At 37.9% G+C, this 18,282-nt stretch overlaps 1 long non-coding RNA gene across 1 annotated transcript; it reads right to left on the reverse strand.

The window, feature by feature from the left end:
- Nucleotides 1-705: 705 nt before the first annotated feature.
- On the reverse strand, nucleotides 706-2,700 carry LOC149270199 (uncharacterized). Its single transcript, XR_016271660.1, has 2 exons — nucleotides 2,029-2,700; nucleotides 706-1,942 (listed from the first exon to the last, which is right to left on the reverse strand). It is a non-coding gene; the product is annotated as an uncharacterized LOC149270199 (long non-coding RNA).
- Between the last annotated feature and the right edge of the window lie 15,582 nt (nucleotides 2,701-18,282).

Consider the following 18,282-nt stretch of genomic DNA (forward strand, 5'->3'; position numbering starts at 1 on the left):
ATTAGAAATTGATATTATACAATTTGATATCCTTTGTGCGGGCAGGACACGCGTTCGCCATGCCATAAAAAGTGCCAACTGCAATTTTTATGTTATTATTCGAATTTGAATTTTTATGCCTGCGTGACTATGCAGCGCACACATTTCGATTCGTCTGGGCGCCACAAATTTGTAGCTGCCTCTATATAATATTATTTTATTAATCATTTAATCCAGTCCCGCCGCCTGGGCGGACATTGATAAGCCGCCAAACAATAGCAAAATGTGAGAAGCGCCACAGCTGCTGCGAGTCCAGCCGCAGCTTCAGCTCCTTTTCAGCCCCGCGGCTTAGCCAAAAGATACAAAGATACAAAGTCATTACGAACGCATTCATAATTAATATATTTACATAGATTACAAAAATTTAGAACGAACGGCAGCTGCGGGGGGCGGGGTATGCCAACGGCCGAAGTGCACCAAGCGGAAGAAGAATTCGCTTAATGAGTTTATTAAATTATTTGTTGAGCTTAGAGCAAGTGTCCAGGCTGTGAAATACTCTGTAGAGTGCGGGAATTAACAGAGTCTTAAGATGGAATGGAGTCTTAAAAGCGTTTTACAAAATATATTTCTAGAAAAAAAAATAAATAAAAAATATTAATAACTAGCAGGCCCGGCAAACGTTGCATTGCCCTCTATATTATTTCTAGGTAAAAAATTGTTGAAAGCTATGTTGTTCAGGCTGGGATACACTGATAAATTTATTAATCGGATTTTCATTCAAGCACCTTGTTGTAAACGACATTCTTCGTTTTTTGGTCGGGTGCAAGAACAAATAATGCGGATCGTTTGCCAACACGTGAGCATGCCACATACAATTGACCATGAGAAAAACACGCATTTTCTAGATTGAGGCCACAAATAGTCAAAGATTGGCCCTGTGACTTGTTGATCGTCATGGCGAAGGCAAGACGAAGCGGGAATTGAATTCGTTTAAATTCAAAGGGCATATCTGTTGAGCTCATCGGAATCCTAGGAATAAGAACTTCCTCATCTTTAAATTTTCCTTTGAGTATCAACGCGTGAATCACATTGCTCATCAGTTTTCTTATCACCAAACGCGTTCCATTGCACAGTTTTGGTTGGTTTAAATTTCTAAGCATGCAAATCATGGAGAATTGCTCTTTTCATAGCTGTGTTCATTTCTTGACGCCGGTCAAGTTGTTCTTCCATATTGCCCATGAAGTATATTTGCAAGAATTTTTGCTGTGCATCTTCAATAGGTTGCAATGATCCAATGCGATGGCAAATCTGGCCTTGAATCTTTAAATTCAAAGCCATAGTTATTATAGTTATATTTACAAACACTATTTACAGAAATCTAACAAACTACATTATTCAAAATTTTTTTTTGGCAGTCATAGAAAATAAAATTTTTAACGTAAATTACCTTAAATATCCGTCTCCAATATTTTCCGCCCCAAATTATGTCATTTGGAAACAGGCATTGTATTTTTGAGTGTTCGCTAGAAAATGTCGTGATTCTAGTGTTTCGCCATAAAGCAGGGAACGCAATGGCTATGGTGACCGCTAATGGCAATGTCACAAACCGGGCGTTTCACCAGCAAACTTCAATGCGCCACAATGCTAGCAAACAACGTCCATTGGACCAATGCAAACTAAACGATTCAAGCTGTAATCAATGGTGCAATCATATCGAAACGCTGCTCGATTCAAATCAATCCTTGAACCATTTCTTATTGCCATTTCACGGGCTGCCTCTCTTTGAGAAGCACGAATTAAGGCCCTTCTTCCCTGGGTACTAACGCGGAGCCTTTCTCGGGCGATTTCTCGCTCTTCGTCAGATAATTGACTCGCGCTATTCCGTTGCCTAATTGCATTATGGGTCCGCCGGGAAAGATTAGATCTTCTAGGACGCGGCATTTTTATTAATATTGTAGTAATACTGCCCTCGCACAAAACCATATAAAACAATCGAGAAATATAAATATAAATAATTTACACAAATTTATGTTTGAGACAAACAAATACCTGAACTTTCGAGATATTTAGCTTTTGTAAAAGTCCAAAAATACAATTTTTAATAATTAACTTTTTTTTTTTTAATTTCGAATTTTGAATTTTGAATTTTTTATTTATTTTTGATTGTTAGGTTTTAATCTTTTGATTTTTTTTTTAATTTTTGCAGATTTTTGATTTGAAATATTTATAAAGTTTAAAAGTCCGAAAATATAAAAAGCCAAAAATACACATTTTAATAATTACCTTTTTTTTTTAATTTCGAATTTTTAATTTTTTATTTATTTTTTGAACAGTCAGGTTTTAATCTTTTGATTTTTTGCAGATTTTTGATTTGAAATATTTTTCCTTTTGATTTGAAATTTTTTTTTTTTTTTTTTTTTTTTTTTTTTTTTTTTTTGAATAGTCAGGTCTGCTCGAGGTCAGGAGACCGTAGACTGACTGACTACATTTGTTTATTTACTTCTACACTATTGTCAAAACTGTCACTGTTACCAAGCCTACTGGGTATAAAAAAAATTTGAACATTTGGGGAAAAAACCGCGTTTTTCAAGTATTCGGCAAATTTTTTCAGTATTTTTAAGACCCTATACTAAACTCGTTGCGGAGACAAATCCAACAAATCAAAAACCATGAAAATTGGTTCAGCCCAAATCAAGTTATAAGCAGTCTTTACTTTTACACAACTTTCTTTTATATATATAGATATTAATTTGATAATATTTGTTGGAGCTGCTTTCTTATTAGAAATATTAAAAGACATTTTAATTAAAAACATTTTTAAAATTTTTAGCTTGATATAACACTTAAGAAAGGCAAAATAAAATTAAGAAAATATTGACATAAAGTCATTTGAATATTTTAGGTATTTAAAATTTAAAAACTGCATATTAATTTTCATTGTAAATAATAAATAAATATTATTTAGTGCTCTATATTTTTTCAATTTTAATTTTGAATTTATTTAAAAAGGTTAAACAAATATCAATATTTTCCTTAAAAATAAGTGTTTGCGAATGTCCATATTAAATATAATATATAAATATAGATATTGAAACAAAATTTAATAACTTTTAATCAAATTGTTTACGTTAAACACCCTAAATTCAAGGAGCTTGAAAGGAAGTATTCGTACATATTAAAAACAAAAACCACTTTATATTCCGAGCATATTGTATAAATGCAAATACTATTAAGCAAACAATGCAAAATTATTTCAGAATTAAAAATCAACTTTTCGTTGATTACTTTATCACATCAAGACTGTACAGCAGTCCAGCAGGAGTCCACGCATAATGAAAAGGGGGAAAAACTAAAGGCAACAGAAACTGGAAAAAGTGAAGAAAAACGAAAAAAAAAAAATAAATTAACTGTAATAGGAATACCTCCTGGCCTTCAATCTTTGAGTTCGCGCCACCCGCGTTGGCTAATTACGAATTCAGGCTAAGGAAATAAAAACAATTTCCGAGGGTTGGTGAAATTGAAACAAATCTAATAAATGGAACCAGAAATGTGCGTACATCAAGTCTAAGTGAATTTCGAATCGAACTTTCAGCTGCACTCAGGCAGGCAGCACACGTAATGAGATCCTTGGACAGGACAACGGATCCGTTTCGGAAGCAACTGAAAAAAATTTGCATAATTTTCTTGAACAGTTTTCCATTATTTCAATGTCTGCATTTCAAGTAATTTTTTTACCCAAATTTTTTTTGTGTTATTTTTTTTCGTAGCTTCGCAATTAAACGTGTAATTACTCGACTGCTTAAAAATGCGCGAGATGTCCGGACTGCGAAGGGTGCGCTACCTATAGGTTTTTCGTCCTTTTCCTTTCTTTTTTTTTTTTTGTTTTTAATTTGAGCCAACATTATTCTAATTGTTGTTGTTGCTGCTTGGCTAACGGAAGTTTTGCGCTTGTTTTCATTTGATTTTCGTATTTATTATGGTCTGAGTTATTAGCGCGCTCTCTCAATTACAGCAGGAGTACAACAACAACAACAACAACAAAAGTAGAAAAGTCTGGGGCTCTGTTTACTTGTTGTGACATTCTCAAGTGGTGCATAAAAATGAGCAATGGGTGGGTGAATGGGTAGCTGGATAGGTAGAGGTGTACGAGGGAGGGGTTGCTAATTGGTGGCTTAAGGCAGTCTTCATAGGGCGCTCTTCACAATGTTAAATAGAGCATAGTCGTATTTTGTCTTGTACATATATGTATATGCAGCTAATAGGTGCAGACGGAGGGGTGTATTGACTTGCGCTTGTCGGCTTACATAGATCATTGTACGTACTACGTAGTATTTTCTGTTCATAAAGTTAAAAAGACCATAAGTTAAAAGATCATTTATTAAATCTGGCTAGAGGGTATAGGAGTATAGAGTGTAGCGGAAAAAACTACCTAATGAAATTGAATCATTTCTGCTAGCTTTAAAAAAAATAATTTTTTTTAAATAAAAAAAAAACATTTGAGAAAGCTCTAGTCGAGACTACCCCACTAGGAGATCCCCTCATATCCCTGATCCTCTTTTGTGATAAACTCGATATTAAAACAAGTAAGAAAGCTCTAGTCGAGACTGCTCGACTACGAGATCCCCTGAACCCTTGGAGCAATAGATATTTCAATAATTTTTCGCGTCTTTCAGCTTACACAAGAAACACGCACACACACACACACACAGGCACGTACGCACACACAGGCATACATACACACACACGCATACAGACACACATACACACACACACACGCATACATACACAAACGCATACACACACACATACACATACACACACACATACACAAACACATACACACACATACACACACAAGCACCCACCCATAAACACGCATGGGCTGCAGTGTGCGCTTACTATGAGAACTTAATTGTTTAATAACTTTTTTTATGGACGTACGATCTTCATGAAACTTTCAGATTATGATTATAACATGGATATGCATGTAATTGCCAAAGCACAAGTCTCTAGTATTTGAAATACGCTTTTTACAAAAGTGAGGGTGAGGGGGTGAATTTAAGGGTGGGGGGTAAATTTTAACAAAAACCGAAATTGTATAAATTGCATATAAGCATACATTAAAAATTTGGAGACTCTAGCAATAAAGGTGTAGAAGATATAATTTTATAACTGGTTTTCGATAAGGTTTTTTATCGATAAAAAAAGATCGGGATGAGTTATCGATTTTTAATGATAAACTTGATATGCGCGCTGTAATTACGGACATTTTAAAAAAAATTTGAAGTCTCTAGCTCTTATATCTTCTGAAATCGACGCGTTCATACATACGGACAGACGGACAGACGGACAGACGGACAGACGGACAGACAGACGGACAGGGCCAAATCAACTCAGCTCGTCACCCTGATCAAGAATATATATACTTTGTGGGGTCTGCCACGCCTCCTTCTCCCTGTTACATATATTTCAACAAAACCATTATACCCTGATTTCCCATTGAAAATGGGTTCAGGGTATAAAAAAAATTAAGTCTCTAGCTCTTATAACTTCTGAGATCGACGCGTTCATACATACGGACAGACGGACAGAGCTGAATCGACTCAGCTCGTCACGCTGATCAAGAATATATATACTTTATTGGGTCTGCCACGCCTCTTTCTGCCTGTTACATACATTTCAACGAAACCCTGATTTCGCATTTTCAATGGGGTCAGGGTATAAAAAGAACAAAACTGTCGCAGCCTGGATTCGAACCCGAGTCGAAGCTCCACGCAACTTACCAAATTTCCAGTAGCAAATTTGCAATAGAATTCGAATGCGATTTATCAATTAAATCTCAATTGGGATTCTTAGAATAGCTTTCAAGCTCCGACAGTGTCAGCAGCTTAAAAGCTACAGTTTTAGAGCTACACGGCACTTCCAAGCTTTAACAGCTTCGCTGCAATTGCATATACTGCTCCGTTGCCCATTCCCATGTTCATACACTTTTCGAGCTTTTCAAGCAATAATTTCCAGTAATTTCAGTTTTCAAGCATTCAGACCATTGCCAATAATAGAGCAACGGTCAGTCATTGACAATTCGCATAAGTATATAATTTTGTTTTGAGCTTGATATCAACTTGCTATCAATAAATTGGCATCGATACAGATGGCGAGAGGCAACAGAAGTGAACTCGACACTAATCTCCTCAAATAAAGGATATCCATAACGGTATCCGTTCAGTCTCCGGTTGATGTGCCGCAGCAAAGGCAGAAAAAGTCGCTGTCGGGCCAGCCAATGGACAGGCTGCACTTAAGGCTACTCAAGGCAGCAGCCAGACAGAAAGTCTGAGTAGAGAAACAACAGCAACAACAACATAAACAACAGCAACAAAGAGCTGGCGGAAGACTACAAAAGCTTCGATATAGTTGTAATAAAAATGATTTCCTTAAAGCGTGGCTGGGAAAGAGCGGAAAAGTGAAATTGGCAAAAACGCGCCACGCGAAACTCTATTAGCGTGCTAGACAAAGGAGCCGCCAGCTGCCCCTGCTCGAATAGTTTTATGATTTTGATAGCAACTGACAGGCAGGCAGGATGTGGGGAGAGGGAAAGGGAGAGGGAGAGGAGATTGAAATGCCAAAAGGATATGGCCATCAGTTTTGGCTCTTGGCTAAAATAAATTTCATTTGATTTTCGCAACTGACGAATTTTTCTCATTTGCGATAAACTAATGGACGCAAATGAAAGGCGATGTGGAGCGGGTGGGGGCTCAAGCAATTAGGCTAAACAATTGATGTTTCTTTTAGTTTTTGTTATCGGCCAGCAAATGGCCAAGTCTAGGCAGGCGGACATCAAGTTGTTAAAGCGCACTCAACTGCGCAGAAAATTGTGTGGAAAATTGCGGCGCATCTAATCCTGTGCTGATGTCTTGTAATTGGCTTTAAAGTTCTGTGAGCTCTGAGTCAAAGTTTTTAAGCACATGTCATATGTGCTGGTGTGTGTCAGTGTGTGTGTGTGGCATGTGGCATGTGGCATGTGGCACATGCGACACGCTAAGCTTAGCACTGAGTGTTTGCTGCTTTATCACGACTTTCAGTTTTGTCCACCCCCAACTACCTTTGTCCTGTTGCCTGAGCGCACTTTTTGCATACTCATTCTATTGCCACATATCCTGCCAGAGCATGTGTGTGTGTGCGTGTGTGCGTGCAGGAGTCGTAAATCTTGTTGAGCAACAGAGAGAGAGAAAAAAACGAACAGCGTGCAGTGCGTCGCGTCTGTCTGCATCATAAATCATATGCAGCCAAGTAGCTGCTTACACAAAGATACTTAAGTATCTATAAGATACGCTACGTGCATCTGAGCGTAAGCAAAGCAAATTTGATCATTTTTACGCTTTTGACATGTGAATTGCTTCTGGGCCAAAACACCCAACAAACCAAGTCAGCCAGCCACTTATAGCATATCCTTCTGTAATTACAGTTTGAATGATCAGCGCAGCTGAAATTTGTACGAGCTGCATATTTTTAGACTTGGGGAAGGATATAGATTTGAGAAGGTTTCTTAAATTAAATCGGTCTCTTAGAGTATACAAAACGAGGTAACTTGGAATTATGAATAACTCAAAGTGTAATTCACAGTCAAATTAGCAATTAAAATTTATTTAACATTTTAATTTGAGTCACATTTGAAATATCTGAGAGCGAGGGAAAGTAGGATATATGAAAGACATGTCATGAAATATATCGTATTAAGGAGAACACTAGTCTTGTAACAATGGACAGTTACAAAAAATACTAAATGTAAAAATTGATTGAATGAGTCAAAATTAATATTCATATTAAAAACACGAATATACCACAAATTTCAAGAACCTTACTACAGAATAGATAAACGTATAGATGGAAAGACGGACAGACAACAACATAGCTGAGTTCGTATTGCTTACAATATATATAGCTTCAAGTATGTGCATAAAAATAATGCTTAAAATATAGACTTTTCATTTTAGTTCTGTTCAGTTCCTAAAAAATGAAGATATTTAATATCTTTTTCAAATAGGTATGCGATTATTAAGAGGTTGGACTTGTAGAACGTTTTCTTTATAAAATATAGAACTTATAAGAAATATATAATTATACTAACCTAACTCTCTTAGAACTAAATAAATTCCATACAATACCTAAGCAGAGGTAACTTCCTTCGTCCAAAAATCATTGTTTTCTTTTAATGTTTTTGTCTTTCCCAACTCATTTAACTCCTTCCTGAGTTTAGCCCCAGCTGCAACCCCTTCGAAAAAAGCAATCTCAGCCATGATGACTGGCGGGCAAAAACTATCAGAGGCGACGCACCCAGGAGACAGACTGCCAATTAACAGTTACATGTTTGTACAAAATAATTGGGTTGCGTGACACGAGGATAAGCGACAGCCAGAAAAGCCAGGAGAGAGAGGAGAGATAGGAGAGCCGAGGACCTGGCTAAATAGTAAACAAATAGAGGAACTTAGCTTAAAACAAACATAGCGCAACTATATAATTATGAGCGTGTGCACTTATTGCTGAGATAGTGCGTCATCATCGTTATTATCTCCATCATCAACATGCTCATTATGATTGCAGAGGGGCAACCCAGTGTGCCGCAGGACAAAGGCGTTGCTAAAGTTATTAACGCGTCGTGTGGTGTCAATCAACTTGGGCCCTGGGCGCGTTTTTGCATGCGACCAGCCCAACGACGGCACCGCCACGCCCCGCACCACCGACCGCCCACCGCCCACCGCCGATGAAAAGCCGCCTTTCTGTTTGATTTTTGGGGCAAAAAAGCGAAAGGCAGGAAAACGTGTGCCAGACCAAAAAGCAAACAGACGGCCAGAGGATTAGGACTTGTAAGGCTGTCGTTCGACTGGTAACGAAATTTATGTTAATTTAATTGCAACACATTAAAATAGTTTCACGTCACGAAGTCCTGCAAGGATATGACGGTTAAAGGGTTGCCAAATACCCCCACCACCCCACTCCCAGACACTTGCCGACGACAGGCGATTGATGTGTGTAAATGTGTGTGCGTGTCTGTGTGTGTGTGTGTGCCAGGACGTGTGTAAACCAAGATTGTTTGCCTTTTGCGGCTGCCTGGTTGCCATTGACAAATTTGAGGCATCGTCTGCAGCATCTTTAATTAAGTTACCCCCATCCTCGAGAGCTCTATACACGTAGTCGTGGCATTGTTTGGCCATGCGAAATTCATGAGCATCATTATCGATAGTTTCACATTTCATCATCCTCGGCTGGTACATCAAAGACAGACGACACGGGCATCAACATAATACAATTTAAATTACAATCCTTGCCCAAAGGCAACATTGAGGCTGTCTTAAAGGATGCCAAAGCCGAGGCAGTGCCGACAAAATGCTTAATTTTGGTAATTCGAAAATCACATGTGCTGATTTTATAATTTTTGTGATCATTAAAGTCACTTTGATGGCATAAAACAAAAACCGATTTGTATATGATATTTTGATATCAAAATTTTCTTGATTTATATGTTAATATGTTAATAACTGTCACTCTGGTGTAAGTTAAATATTGATATATTAAGAGTTGTTTTAATTTTGACAGCCTGTCTATGGCTGCCTCTGTGTCTCCCCAATAAACTATCATTCATTTATATCTTCTCTTTCAATCATAAAGATGAATTTATAAAAAAAAAAAAAAATTGAATATATACCCATTTAATTTGTAAATTTTTTTATCTCTGCTTATAGCATATAGTGCGGTTATTGCGACGAAAATTCTGGTTCCCAGACAAACTTATTTAAGCTAATTTATATGGTCATAGAGACTTTAGGGTATAACGCTGATGCAGTCAGCGTCGTTAGAATCGAGTTCTACTGTATATAAATAAAAGTAATAGACAATTTTAAACCTTTATAAAAGTTAATCAATTTTCTAAAATCTGATGGCATTCCTTCTGAACCGCATATTCATCATTTTAAAACTCTCCATAATTTTCAAGAAACTTTGAATAGAATACAGAAGAGAAACTAAAAATGTTTTATTTTTGTATGCATTCAAGCAAAATATATAAATAGAATACAGAAATGAAATGAAAGAGTTTTATATATGCACCTAACATTCTTCAAAATCCTTTAATCAAAATACTATCTTTACTACACTAAACACTAGTCTGAGACTCATCAGAATCTGCATTCTTTAGTAATTCAAATTATTTCTACATATCACTTAGGTAACTCATCTATCCAGATTCCTGCAGGGCCTAAAACATTTGCCCAGTGAGCTGGCAGGAATAGCTCTTAAAAGGCATAGAAACCAACTCCATAAAGGATCAAAGAATGCGCCACAACTCGACGATTTTCATAAGTTTTGCTGTGTTTGGTAAATGTTTATTTATGGCTGCGCAGTTTGTATTTATGGCCGAATCATGATGACAAATGTACCATGTGGCAAACACTTGAAATAGACACCAAATCCCGGCCAGTCCCCGCCCACAGACGAAAACTATTCGAGCCACCCTCTCACGCCTTGGTTCACTCTATGAGCAAAACATTTTGCAAATATTTTGTCAAGCTTAGAAATAAAATACATATCTGAAGAATATATGGAGGAATATATGAAGAAATATTTATCGCTCGCTCAGCACATTACACACCTAATTTCTATATTAGTTTTTGTTATTGGACAGTGTCCAGCAAAGAAGAAGAAGAAGAAGAAGCAGAGGGGGCAATGGGGAGTGGACAATGGGCAGTGGGGATGGTCACTTGCATATTTATATATTTGTATAACTTGATTGGATTTTCGTCACGCCTTCGAGCAAAACATTTGTCTCGCCCATCTATCAGGGCGAGCTTTATATTTTTCTTGCCTTGCCTCGGGCTTTACCTATTTATGACCGGCTCATTAGGTGGCGGCCAAGTCGGGCAATAACCTTTGTTCCTTTGTTTGCAAAGGGTTTAAGCCTAACAAATGATTCCAATTTGCGTTGCAGCCAACACACAAATGTCTATCATTTCATTCAGGGAGGCAGGACCTGGCGGTAGATGGCAGCGCAGGGCAAGGCAAGGCAGGGCAGGGCAGCTGCTTGTCTATTGATCACAATTGAACATTATTTAATCGTCTGTAAATAATAGTTATAAATTTTCAATATAACAACAATGCTTGGCCATTGATCTATGACACATTTATCAAAAAACTGCGTCTCAGTCTTGCATTTGAATTGTTTATTGAAGAAGAGTTTTCTAAGTTTTCATTAGAAAGTCATAAATTTGATTTACGCTCTGTGCAGCTGTTGGCATTTCGCTTATCCTTAATATATATGTTAAATACCATATCTGGTCAGATATTGAACAATTAGAGCTAACATAAATCGCATCATGAACGCGCAGGGCTCACGGCGCACGGCAGACGGCATTAACACATCATTAGGAAAACACGGCGGAAACGTGTTCAAATGGCCAGTAACAACAGAAGAAGAGGAGAGCAAAAATGGTTGGACGACTGTAACTGACTGTCTAATGCTCTGTTGGCTGAGGTTTTGAAGTTGAATGTGTCACTGTTAGCTGGTCTAGTCTAAACTTTATCTTGTCTAGCGAAATCCATTCTCCTCTAGTATACTTCAGTCTACATTAGTCAATTCTAGTCAATTCTAGTCAACTCTAGTCAACTCTAGGCAACTCTAGGCAACTCTAGTCAACTCCAGTCTACTCTTATCTAAATTAGTCAAACCTAGTCAGCTCCAGTCTACTCAGCCCTTTAATACTCTGCCATAGTTTAGAATACTCTGATATCTTGAGGATAATCAAATTAAAGTTAATTCTTCAAAAGCCGATATACTCTTCAGTTTTTCAAATTCTTAAGCAGCGTACAAAAAGAAAACAAAATTTATAACCAAAAAAAAAAAAAAAAAATTAAAAGGAAATGCTGCGATGGACACGCTGTGAATGTGGGGCAAGTCGAGGTCCTGGCGCATTTTATTGCTTTGAAATGTTATATCTGTGGCGCTGGGCTGTGGGTGTTAACATGTAAACGCCGTCGCTAATGCCCGGGCCACGAAAATAACGGGCCACATTTAAAACTAAGAGCGTTACAAATGCGGCAAAGGAGGAGGGTAGGAATGGGGATGGAGGCAACTGGGCAGAAAGGACTCTCGGGGCTTGGGCTGGTCGACAAGTTTATGTTTTTGATTTGCATTTGAAGTGGCAGTCAAAGCCACTTGGCAGTCGCTGTCAAAAGTAGCTGATTTATGTGTGTGTATGATGGAGAGAGAGAGTGAAAGAGAGAGAGAGAGAGAGAGAGAGGGGTATTCTGTACCTGACAGCAGCTAAAAGCTAGTCTCTGATCTGTGCGTAGAGCGTATAATTTATGCCAATTTAATTGAATGCGCCGCATATGAAAAGCCTGAGTGAATTTCCCTTAGCTGCTGCTGCTGCCCTCGCCCCCTACCGCCCACCCGTGTCCCTGGAGAGCTGCCAAGACAATTGCAAATGAATATATATGAATTGCAAATGAATGTATTCACAAGAAAGTTAAATTGAATTTGTTGCTCATTAAAATGAGCTCCACTTTTCGCTACTTCCAAATCAATTTTGAGTGCGGCGGATTCTCTTGGCTAGCAGGGGTTGCAGTTCAACCTGAAAAACCACTTAACCACACACATGCCACGCCCACACGCTCATACGCACACGCTCACAGCAAAGCAAGGCAAGTGTTGTGCGTGGCTACCGCCATTTTGGCTAGCCACAGTCAACGGCGACACTTTCATGTTAACGCCTCATGGCCATAATTAGGGTTATAATTTCTGCAAAATTATGTGTGGAAGCCCCTTTTTAAAAACCCGTTACAGAGCACATGTGTGCGTGCTGGAGATGGGTGCGTGACACGAGCACGTTTAAAGTGAATGCATGGATGCTACGATATATAAAATACTTAAAAGTTTGTGAGTTAGTTTACTGAGTGACTGATTGAGAAACTTGCTGATTGAGTGACTGACTAATTGGGTATTCATAGGCCAATTGATTGATTGATGGGTTGCTTCACTGATTTACTGCCTGAATCAGTCAGTTGGTTGATATGCTACGTTCAATCAATAGGTTAATAGATAGACTGACTAATTGAGTGGTCTCATATAAGTGAAGATAGGCCAGCCAATTGCTTGACCGTCGGTGTGCCTGTTTGAATGATTAATTGGCTGATTTACTGACTGACTGAATAGCAGATATACAGTCTGACTGTTAGGCTATATGCATTGACCGACTGACTGGCGCTCTGCACGGAAGATTGACTGATTGATTGATTGACTGATTGAACTAATGCTTAAACAATTTAACTGGTTTCATTGATGAAGAGGATTTCAACTGTTTGGCTGATTTCCTGCCTGATTGAATTGACTGATCGATTGAACTGTCTTACTGCCTGATTGACTGACTGGGTAACTGCGTGATTAATTAACTAATTGACTGAAGGACTGGTAGACTATCAAGTAGGCTGATTGTCTTGTAGATTAATTGTCAGTGTGATTGATATTGGCTGATAATAAAATTAGTTAACTCTATAATTAGTGGCAATCATAAAGCGATAATTCTGATCTAAGCCGTCCAGAATATTTTTCAGCGTTTTTTTTTTTTTTGCTCTCAAATATATATGCTTTAAAGACAAAGCAAAGGCAGATGAAACTATAAAGATATATATATAGCTGAATATAAGTGTATAGATAGAAGAGTTCTCAAACGCTATACTTTTCTCATCTCCAGATACGCATATGCATTTCATATTAAACAGACACACTCGTATATGCCACAACAGCTGTCCTGGTCGCAACTTAACGTGGGCTCCACCATGTATTAATGGCCTTATGGCTTTTGCGCTATCAACAGCTTCAGCCCGATCATTGCGTCATTCCCACTCCAGATGCCACTGCCCCCTCCAGCAGTGGCTCCCCCTCTCGAACTGAACCCCTGCTTCACGCTTTGGCTTAACATGAATTTTAATTATGTGAACGACTCGGCGCTGATATTTGAATATTTTTGCCGTTGCAAGGAGCGAGACCGAGAGCAGTTAATTTCATTAATAAATATTTATGGTTGCCGTTAAGCCTTTACTTTTGGGTGGGCGTGGCATGGCTGTAATTTATAGCCGAGTAGAGCAGAGTACAGCACCGTCAGTCAGCAGGCGGAGTTTAACTCCTTGACTCAATCTCGATTTCAATTTCAATTTCAATTTGTGTCTCGGGGCCATCGCTCATGGTCAATGTGAAGAGTGGAAAAACCTCAGCACGGCCAAGCGAAATTACGTGCTACGAGATGATTCTGTTTTCCGTTTCAATTTTATTTTTTCTGCGCTTTTTCCTTTTGTTGTGAGCACATGTGAGTGTGTAACTCTGTGTGTGTGTGTGTGTGTGTGTGTGTGTGTGTGTGTGTATGTGTGTGTGTGTGTATCGGAGTCAGCCATAGTCGGCTCGTTAGTGCGCCAATTGATTGATGATCAAATTGAGGCATGTCTCGGCGGATATGTCGAGTCAGTGTCAAGACAGAACAATGCAACACGCATAGAAAAGCACTTATCACACCTCTTGCTTCAGCTCCAGCTGCCCCTTGGCCAAGTGGCATCAAATCAGTGCAGGGATTTTCAACTGCCAAACAAACACATAGACACAGACAAGACACACACACACACACGTACACACACACGCAGTCACGTAGCATCGCTGTACAGTTAAGCAGGAGCAAACTAAAATTGTGAATTCAAAAACCACCCGCAGCCCAAAAAACTTGCGCATCATCAGCCGTGCGTGGCTGGCAGCTTTTAAGTCCCGCTGGCAACACGGAGATTAACTCAAATTTGTGGCGCCACAATAAATTTCACGGCCCGGCATTAAAAATTAAGCGTTGCCACAAAACGAGTTGCAAGTGGCTTTTTTGCTTCAAGACACTTTTGAGCCCAGACAGCCCCATCCTAATTACACTGTGCTACCGAGCTGAGTGAGCATTACTCTCTGGAAACAATATGTACATACATATAAAGAATTAAAAGTGATCTAGTGCCCATCTCTCTCGATTTCTCTTAATTTTTGGTTTACTTACCTCATTTGTATATTTTGTATATCTTTATTATCATCATTTATTATCATCATTTTGTATATCTTTATTATCATCATTATTTTATTTTATATTCTAGACTTTCATCGACTAAAAGTCCAGACAATAAGTCTACTTAGGAATAGTTAGCAGGAATTAATCAAATAATACGTAGGAGTAAATTAATATAAATTTCTATTTAGAATTTAAAAAATTTGACTAATTTGTTGTGTTTAAAATTATTTTTATTAAGATGCTTATAATAATCTAATATATAATCATATATTTAATAAAACCAAATGAAAGGAAATGAAACAAAAATATATATTTATTTATTTATTTTTCATTTAACTCACTAACATCAGTTTTCCTGTTGCACAGTGTAACCTTTGACAAGTTTTCCTTAAAAAAAGTTTATGTTTTTTTCGCTACAATAAATTTCACCTGCGTTGTCTTTTCGAGTTACGCCTTTGCATATGTCTCGGATGTTTAATTTATGTGTGGATAGTCACAGATCTATCTCCTCCCTTCCACTCTCTCTCTTGCTCGTACTATCCCTCGCTCTCTCTCTCTCTCCTTCACTTAACTTGCTTTGGGTGATTACAAAAACTTACTTAGAGACTTGTCTGTGCACGCATTCGCCTAGTTGAATCCGTCGAGTGAATTTATGTGCTTAGTGCGACAGATTTCTTTCTTTCGTTCTTCCTCCTGCCACGCCCATTCCCACGGATTCGATCAACCCTCTGTGTGGACGACGTAGCGGGAAATCTAATAAAAAATCCATTTGGGAAAATGTGGCAATTTTTTCCTCATATTTCAGTGTGTTTTACAGCAGCACGAAAACAAATTACGAAATGTGTTAGAAAAGGGCATATTTTCCACATTTATTTTGATGGAAATCTAAAAGAAAAACACCAGAAAAAAAAACAAGTACAGAAACACAGGGCAGTTAGCCACGCCCACCCGCTGCTGCGTGTGACCATTTACCCTTATTAGAGCGACGCACTTTGCATTGCTTTCGTTTTTTTTTTCACAATTTTTTTTTTTTTTTTTTTTTTTTTTCATTTTAATTTACATAATTTATGGCCAGCAACAAAAGTCACATGCAGCATATGCGCGCGCTTTTTTTCCATAACTTTTTTTTTATTAAAAATTTGTTTATTATTTACGATTTTTTAAGCTGCGAAACGCCACAGCAAATGAGACGCAAATTATACGAATGCGTGCGTCTTAATTTTGGTTTAATATTCATTCTCGCTCGAAGAGGTGAAGAGGGTATATTGGGTGCTGGCTTTGCGAGGTATATAAGGACTGTTCATTTGAACTTTTATTTGATGCTTTTTAATATTTATATCTGTACTTTTTCTATGAATAGAAAATCAATTTTTCAATATATCGAATATATATTAAAATATATTTTCCAGGAATTCTTTTATACTTCAAGAGCTAGTCCCATGCATGTACTTAAGCATTTCATAGAAGAAATAGATCTGTATATAGATCAATATTTTCCATCTTCTCTAGAAAAAAAAACTTCTCTGGCGATATGATCTACAGTTTTAGAGATAGAATGGAAAGACGATCAATCAGCTTTTCTATATATTGAGATGATATGAGACGACGTATTAGAGCAAGGGATCAAATTGAAATTTTAAGCAATTATCAAATACCAACATTGATCAAAATAATCAAGTTTCAACTTATCATAATAATCTCTCTCCCATTTTATCCACGATACACATCATGAACGAGCATCATAAAGTCGTTCACGCTGGTGCTTCTCATTTGTAGTTATTTAATTTTTTTGACTTTTGTGCTGGTTCATTAAGAGCTCATTAAAAAGTGCAGAGCAACAAGTTGATGTGGAGCATTTGAACACGTTTTTAATTTTAATGCATTTTATGGTCTTTTAACGATGTCCCTCAAAAGTTCAACAGTTCAGCATTTGAGCCGCCCTTAGCTGCCGCCTTTCACTTTATGTTAACAGTGACTCAAATTCAACTTCAAGTTCATCTGTAACCTTTCTCTCCTCTCCTCTTCCCTGCACTCCTCGAGCAATCCCAGCTGCCCGTCATCGTCAACGCACATCATGTCAAACTTCATTAGCAACTGCTTTTTGGCTGCCGCCAAGGGTGCAACAGCCCTTGATCCTTGCCTTCTCCTGTCGTCCTGTTCCCATTCTGCGGGTTCTGGGTTTTGCGGTCTCATGATGCGCCCCTTGATGCGCTCTTTGTTTTTATGGTTTGCGCTAATTAGTTACGAAGTCGTTGAATTTAATAGAAATTGCCGTGTTGAAAGTTATTGCCATGTTGCACTCGACACTCAGCAAGCGACACTTAATAGACGAGAAAGACAATCGACAATGGTAATCGACAATAAATAATCGATACGTTAGAGTTACTAATTGAGAATCAAGAATCAGCACTCACGGCTCGACAGTAAACAATTGATAATTAATAATAGAAATCGACACTTGACTACGGACAATCGTCACATTATATTCTGGATTATCGATCTTCCACAATCGGTATTTAATCTATGATCGCTAGTCGATATCTAAGCTACATTTATCTGCTAATTCTCGATGTACTGTCGTCTATAGATTGGAGATTGGAGATTATTGATCGATAATCAATAAACAATATTGACAAAAATCGAATCTTAACGAGAGTAGAGACAATCAATGATCAAGCCATCAATATCAATAACCTATAGAGGAAATTGAACAACAATAAATAAATTAATAATAATGATAATCAACAATCGAATCGATCATTAACTACCCAACTTTGATACTTAATAATCCAAGCTCGACAAGTGATAATCGATTATAGACAACCGACAGTCAACAATTAACTATCGACACTCAACAAATGGATATTCAAGAATCATATAGACGACAGATAAATCAACAGGCGATAGACTGACCAAAAAAGCCACAAACCGAGCCAATTACGCAAAACTCATTAAAATAAAACGAAAGTGGGCAATGGAAATTCTTGGAGGCAAGATGTGGCCCATAAATCTGCTGGCTTAGTCACACAAAAGGGTTAAGGACAACGTCTCGGGGTTTTGTGAAATTAATAAAAAAGAGGAGAGAGGAAAGTAAGAAAAGGAATATCAGGAGCAGCCAGGCGACGTTATAAATCAAAGTCACGGGCTTTGTGCATGGCAGGGAATTTGTAGCCAAGTCACAGACAGAGAAAGAGAGGGAGATGAAGAAAGTGAAAGAGAAAGAGAG

Source organism: Drosophila arizonae, chromosome 2, assembly GCF_054131065.1.
Source record: "Drosophila arizonae isolate 15081-1271.41 chromosome 2, UAZ_ARI_1.0, whole genome shotgun sequence".
Classification (NCBI taxonomy): domain Eukaryota; kingdom Metazoa; phylum Arthropoda; class Insecta; order Diptera; family Drosophilidae; genus Drosophila; species Drosophila arizonae.